This window comes from Anabrus simplex, chromosome 11 (genome assembly GCF_040414725.1).
Source record: "Anabrus simplex isolate iqAnaSimp1 chromosome 11, ASM4041472v1, whole genome shotgun sequence".
Classification (NCBI taxonomy): domain Eukaryota; kingdom Metazoa; phylum Arthropoda; class Insecta; order Orthoptera; family Tettigoniidae; genus Anabrus; species Anabrus simplex.
In genome coordinates, this window is record NC_090275.1 from 99697139 (window position 1) to 99703679 (window position 6541).

Here is a 6541-nt window from a genome sequence, read left to right on the forward strand (position 1 = left end):
GGAGGTGAATGGTAGACGGGATAGTGGAGGACATTTTAAGTCTTACAAATATGAGCCCTCCGGGTTTATTGCAGTATATTAATTCTGGTCTGGGTATTCAAAGGATGAATATCACAAGTGAAGACAATCCGTATAATGCACTGTTGTCCTATAAAATCTATGCATTTCTTAGGAAAGGGACAGCATCCACGTTTATTTTCACAACCTTTATAGTCACTTAAAGATGACGGAAATGTCGAGACTAATACTAGCTTGGCGAAGGAAGGGATTTTTTATAACTTCACCGTAATGTACACAAGTTGTAAAAACGTCTTGTGCACAAGAATTATGCCGTAACTCTTTGAAGTAACTCTTGTCTCCGACTGTTGACATTAGTCGTCCCATTGTTTTTTACTAACAGATGACATTCGCTCCTTTGCATGTGCACAAGGTACAAGAAACGTTGCATAAATTTTCCGCGTGAAGGAAACATTTTCATATATTTCTCCTGAGATTTAATTATCAGAAAAGGATGAGGATTTTAGTAATGCCTTTATACCTGAAGTTCAAGGAAATCATTTGGCTGTAAAGTTAGGTCTCGGTACATCGTGTTGAATGGAACCGTAGCTACGTCAGATAATTGAAAATTCAGTTCGTGTGGAAAGGAAGGCAAAAATACTCCCCTCCTCACCCACCCAACAACCTCAAAAATCGTCGGCATTGTGGGGCTAACTATAGGGCTGCCAGAGAAAAGTTAAATTCGCATAGTACATACATGTACATAAACTAGCGAAACGCGCGTCTCTTTTGTCCCCAGGAAGGTGCGAGAAATGGATGGATGCCACCGACTCAAAACCCGACCCAGGTGTTCCTTGAATAAAAGTGAGAGAAGAAGAAGAAGAAGAAGAAGAAGAAGAAGAAGAAGAAGAAGAAGCAGAAGAACGACACAGTAGTATTCTATATTCGCGATCGTACAAAATTATTATTGATTTCTTTCCCGCCCATAACACTAACAGAGATTGTCTTGAACCCAGCTAGAAAGTGACAAAAATAACAGAGACAAGACCATTGGTCTGCTTTGGTTAGGCCAGGTGAATGATAAGACTATTTGTCTGTTTGGTTGGGTCATGCAAGTGACAAGATCGCTGGTCTGATTTGGTTAGGTCCGTGGAGTGGTAAGTCCAGCGGTCTCTTTCGGTTGGGTCCGGCGGGTGAAAATATCATTGGTCTGTTTTGGTCAGGTTCAGCGGGTGACAAGAACATTGGTCTGGCTTGGTTAGATCCGGTAAGTGACAAGTCTTTGCTCTGTTTTCGTTAGGTCCGGCAAGTGACAAGATCATTGGTCTAGTTTGGTTAGGTCTGGCAAGTGACAAGTCATGGTCTGCTTTGGTTAGGTCTGGGAAGTGACACAGTCATTGGTCTACTTTAGTTAGGTCTGGCAAGTGACATGACCATTGGGCTGCCTTCGTTTGTCCCAGAATTGCACAACTGGCGAAGGTGGTAAGCCCCCAGCCTACCTGCCGCGAACAGGCATACAGGTCTCTAGTATTCCCTGGAGTTCTCCTGAAAATGTGGCAAACATTTACAGTGACAGGCTAGAGCAATCCGCATCCGGCAGATGCTATGACAGTTTCAAACTCTCCGGTGGTTTTCTGAATTTTACCGAATGTGCCAGTCTTGTGAGAGCTTCCGAGGCTCGGGTGGCAGCGCGCGGGCCTCGTACCGCTGGGTACCGCGGTTCAAATCCTGGTCACTCCGTGTGAGATTTTTGCTGGACCAAGCGGAGGCGGGGCATGTTTCTCTCCGGGTACTGCGGGTTTCCCTGTCAACCTTCATTCCAGCAGCACTCTCCAGTATCATTTCATCTGTTAGTCATTAACCATTGCCTCAGAGGAGTGCGACAGACTTCGGCAGCCGGCATAATTCCTATTCATCCCGTTAGATGGGGCTCAATTCATTCCATTCGTGACCTGGTCGAATGACTGGAAACAGGCTGTGGATATTCAATTTCATCTCTTTTGTAAACATGGGTTTGGAGTACGGAAGCGCCACCCAATTGCTGTTTCTGGGGAACGTTATTTCAACTTTTCACAGATTAGTATTCTATTTTAAGCACGGTGACCATAATTCCTTCCATCTCATTGGAGGAATGGTCGGCGTAGTAGACTTTACTTCAATGGGAACTGGGTTCGATTACCAGACTTGTCGGGGATTTGAATTTTATATAGTTAATAATTGTCTCGACCCTGAGACTTGCTATTTGTACTATATACAGCTTTCCTTCAACTCACGTACCACACACAATACTACCATCCATTATAATAGCCCGCAGTTCCCGATTCATGGCAGACGACATTCAACCATGCCGGAGGGTCTGCCTTATAACAGCTGTACAAGGCTAGCAATAGCCACACGAAACTGAAAAACAAAAACAAGATCCTGAACGTCCAAAGAGGGAAATCTATTCTCAAAGAATTTTTAAAAAATGGGTACCATGAAAACAAATTTAAACATTTATTTTGACATTTAACTATTGCATTCGCAACTAAAAGCTTCTAAAAGTTACATTTATTTATGACTTACAACATATATCAACATTTTTCTGCAATATTCATACAATCCGCCTGTTGCCATTTCTTGATGGATGCAGTATTTTTTGTATCCGTCTCTTGGCACAGGCCAGAGCAAAGTGTAGCTTCCACCGAAGTCCCAGTCTCATCCACGGCTGTGACAATATGAAAGCTGCTGGGTATGGGTGGTGCTGAGTAATGACATTTGGCGCACAACTAGTGTCTGAGTGTTATGAAAGGTGTTGCTCGTAGGATCAGTCGTGCTGCAGTAGCACCTTCTGATCCAGTGAGGAAAGCAATGGCAAACTACCTCACTCCTCATCTTGCCTAGTACACCTCATTTGGGCTCTGCCATTGGTTTTTGTGCTTTTCCTATAACTGCATAGCCTTTGTTGGTGCTATTTGGGGATCCAACCAGCCTCTGGGCTGATGACCTAACAGACAGACATTCATACAATACAAGATTTCCCTTTTTTACCCGACAAGACACCCACTTTCAGCACCATAAATTAATCAATAGTTAGAAAATCATTGTGGATGTGAAGGGGCCAAGATAGAGGAACCTGAAGTTGATGGGAGAGCCTTTGTATTATTATTACTATTGAATATTGAATTTTCACGACCGCATTGTAATCGAAACAGACTTTCAACGTATTAGGTCGTGTTACGTACATGTAGTACGTGTTGAAGAGATGTTAAGTACAGAACAAAAATGGCCAGCCGGACACCAGTGGGATCCGAACCCACAACCTCCCGATTTCGCGTCGGTTGCTCTACCAATTGAGCTATGGTGGCCTAGGCCATCTTTGTTCTGTTTGAAAGGATCTGAGCTACAGGTCTGGCACTGCTGCTAGCACACTGTAGAGTGCGTTTAAGTCGCCCGTTGTGGGGCATGTCAATGAATATTGAATTTTCACGACCGCATTGTAATCGAAACCGACTTTCAACGTATTAGGTCGTGTTACGTACATGTAATACGTGTTGAAGAGATGTTAAGTACAGAACAAAAATGGCCAGCCGGACACAAGTGTGCTAGCAGCAGTGCCCAGACCTGTAGCTCAGATCCTTTCAAACAGAACAAAGATGGCCTAGGCCACCATAGCTCAATTGGTAGAGCAACCGACGCAAAATTGGGAGGTTGTGGGTTCGGATCCCACTGGTGTCCGGCTGGCCATTTTTGTTCTGTACTTAACATCTCTTCAACACGTACTACATGTACGTAACACGACCTAATACGTTGAAAGTCTGTTTCGATTATTACTATTATTTGTTCGTATCGGCCTAATAAGGACCACGTTACTTAAGCTGTCGTCTCTGGACTTTGGACCTTGCCCAGTGCTCATTCATTCGTTGCCGGTGCTGCTCTTTCCTTTCCTCCGTCCACGTCTTTCCCTTCTTCAACTTTGGTGTTTCTTGAAAACCCTGGTGGTCTTTTAGTTTCCTCCCGAGTGGGTTGCGTTCTTGTGTATCTTCATAAGTGATCCCCATCTTCTGTAGGCCCCTTTCCTCCTCCTTGAACCAAGTTGCCTTGGTCTTCTTATCTCTAAAATGGGTAAAGATCTGGTTCGATAATCGTGTGAGTTTCATTCTTAGCAAATGGCCATAAAATGCAATTCTTCTTCTCCGCACATCAGAATTGTTCTGGACATGAGTATACAGCTCATGGTTATGCCGACATTTACAATTCATATTTGTCTTTAATTGCGCCAAGAATTTTCCTTAAGGCCTTTCTTCCTTCCTTTCTTTCTTTCTTTCTTTCTTTCTTTCTTTCTTTCTTTCTTTCTTTAATTTCCGGTGTTTGGGCCTTTCTCATTCATAGCAAGGCATTCCGCTTTATACAAAGCGTCTGGTCTTGTGGCAGTGCAATAATGTCTGAATTTTCCGTTCAAGGATATGGACTAGAGGCGGAAAACTATTGATAGTGCTATCGATAGTTATCGATAGCAATCACTATCGTCTGGCATCGATAGTCAGTTGCCTACTATCGATAGTCAACGATAGTTTTTTTTTTTCTCATTGGCTTATTTTTCGCGCTAACAGAAATTGTACAGCTGTTTGCAGTTAACTGGTGAGGAGTTTGTTCTAATTCATAGGTGTGCATTTAAGTATCTCTGCGATCCTGCGACTTCAGTGCCGGCAGAAAGACTATTTAGCATTTAGGAAGGTGGGATTCTCTATTCAACCTAACCTTAGTTGAGTTGATGCCAATACGGGACAAAAAATAAGATTTATATGTTGTCAGAAATTGGGTGTAGGCGAGAGAAGACAAGGCACATTTTAGGTCAAAGACATCATGAAAGCAGCTGAAAACTCTCCTGCCATCTGTCGAGATTGCTCTAAAACATTTTTCCAAATATATTACAATACCTGAGAAAATGTCGGACGATCGCAAAATGAACACTGCAGCTGAACGAGAATTTGTCGGACGGTCACGTTATGGGCAAACGCATGCAGCCCGAAAATGTCTCGGGCGTGTCACTGAAGGGGTTTATGAGTGATTCCGATTTGAATTTCAGAAATTACATAGCATGAAATAGTTGTGGGCATATTGATATTATTTGTCCCACTTATTGAAAACTATCGATTACTATCGATATTACAGCTCATAATATCGGAAAATATCGATGGCGATTACTATCGATAGTTTGCCGCCTCTTATATGGACCCTTTGGTGTAAACGTCTTTGGTCATTTCCATTTCCATTTTATTCATGCGCAACGCGAAAGCTTCTTATTCAGAGATGTTTGGTTCTATCCACTCGCTAAGATACTTAGAATTATCTGTCAAAATTAAAATAATAATAATAATAATAATAATAATAATAATAATAATAATAATAATAATAATATACGTGTATATTTAGTTTAGGACCACGTAAAGAAATCACGAAATGTCATCTAGAACCTAAAATTGTGCCACGAGATATCTGTAATTTTCTTTCTGGGCTCTTACATCTAATAGGATATATGTTGCCTGATTTCATTCAGTTAGTCGGAATAATGTGCAAGTTATGAATTTTTAACTCTTGGACGGTCACAATAAAAGATCAAAAATTTTGGTTATATAATGTACTGTACACTCTAATTGGTTGCAAGTATCACCGCCAAGATTTTTTTGTAGACTTAGAGATAGGTGGGGGTCATTTTAGTATAAATATAAAACTTCCTAAAATATACGGCACCTTTTTTTTGGCGTGTTTTATTTTTTTCGAACCAGGGCCAAAATGGTTGATTTTTCTTTGCCTTTGTTATGTATGGCCCAAGATCTCAGGACGAGCTATCGGCATGAAACGTATCTGCCCTGATAGTTCCATTTGCACTTTGTGGATGGCAACCAAGAACACATTTCTGATGACGATAGCTCACACTGAGGCCTATGACAAGAACAAGGAAAAAGTGACCATTTTAGAGCCGATTTGAAACAAAAAATAAAAGCACAAAAGTCGGTGCCGCATTTTTCGGAATTTTTCTATTTATACCAAAATGACCCCCAACTATTGCTAAGTCTATAAAAGAATCTAGTTGGTGATAATTGAAGCCGATTAGAGTATATAGTACATAATATTTCCAAAAATGTTGACTTTCTGACGTGACCTTCCAACAGTTAAAAATGTATAACTTATACACTACTTGGCGTAAATCACTGAAATCAGGCGACGTATATCATATTAGGTGCGAGAGCTCAGGAAAAAAATTACAGAGGTCTAGTAGCAAAATTTTAGGTTGTAGATGGAAGTTCATGATTTTTTTATGTGGTCCTAAACATTTTGACCGGTACTGTATATACGTAGGTCGAGTCATAAGTCATGGCAACTATTTTTTTCTCGCGAACAAAAGACAACACTGAAAATCTAAGATATGCATTTGGAAACGTACGGTATGTACTTGCGTATGATGCCACTAGGTGGTGTGTGTAAACAACAGTGTGGGTCTAAACATGCCCCCAAGTTCAGTGTGTGAGTGAGAGCGTCACAAAATGGAAGTCAACATGCA

At 41.4% G+C, this 6541-nt stretch overlaps 1 non-coding gene across 1 annotated transcript; it reads left to right on the top strand.

Annotated features, from left to right (window-relative positions):
• Positions 1 to 3641: 3641 nt before the first annotated feature.
• Positions 3642 to 3718, top strand: TRNAL-CAA (transfer RNA serine (anticodon CGA)). Its single transcript has one exon. It is a non-coding gene; the product is annotated as a tRNA-Leu (tRNA).
• The last annotated feature ends 2823 nt before the right edge of the window (positions 3719 to 6541 follow it).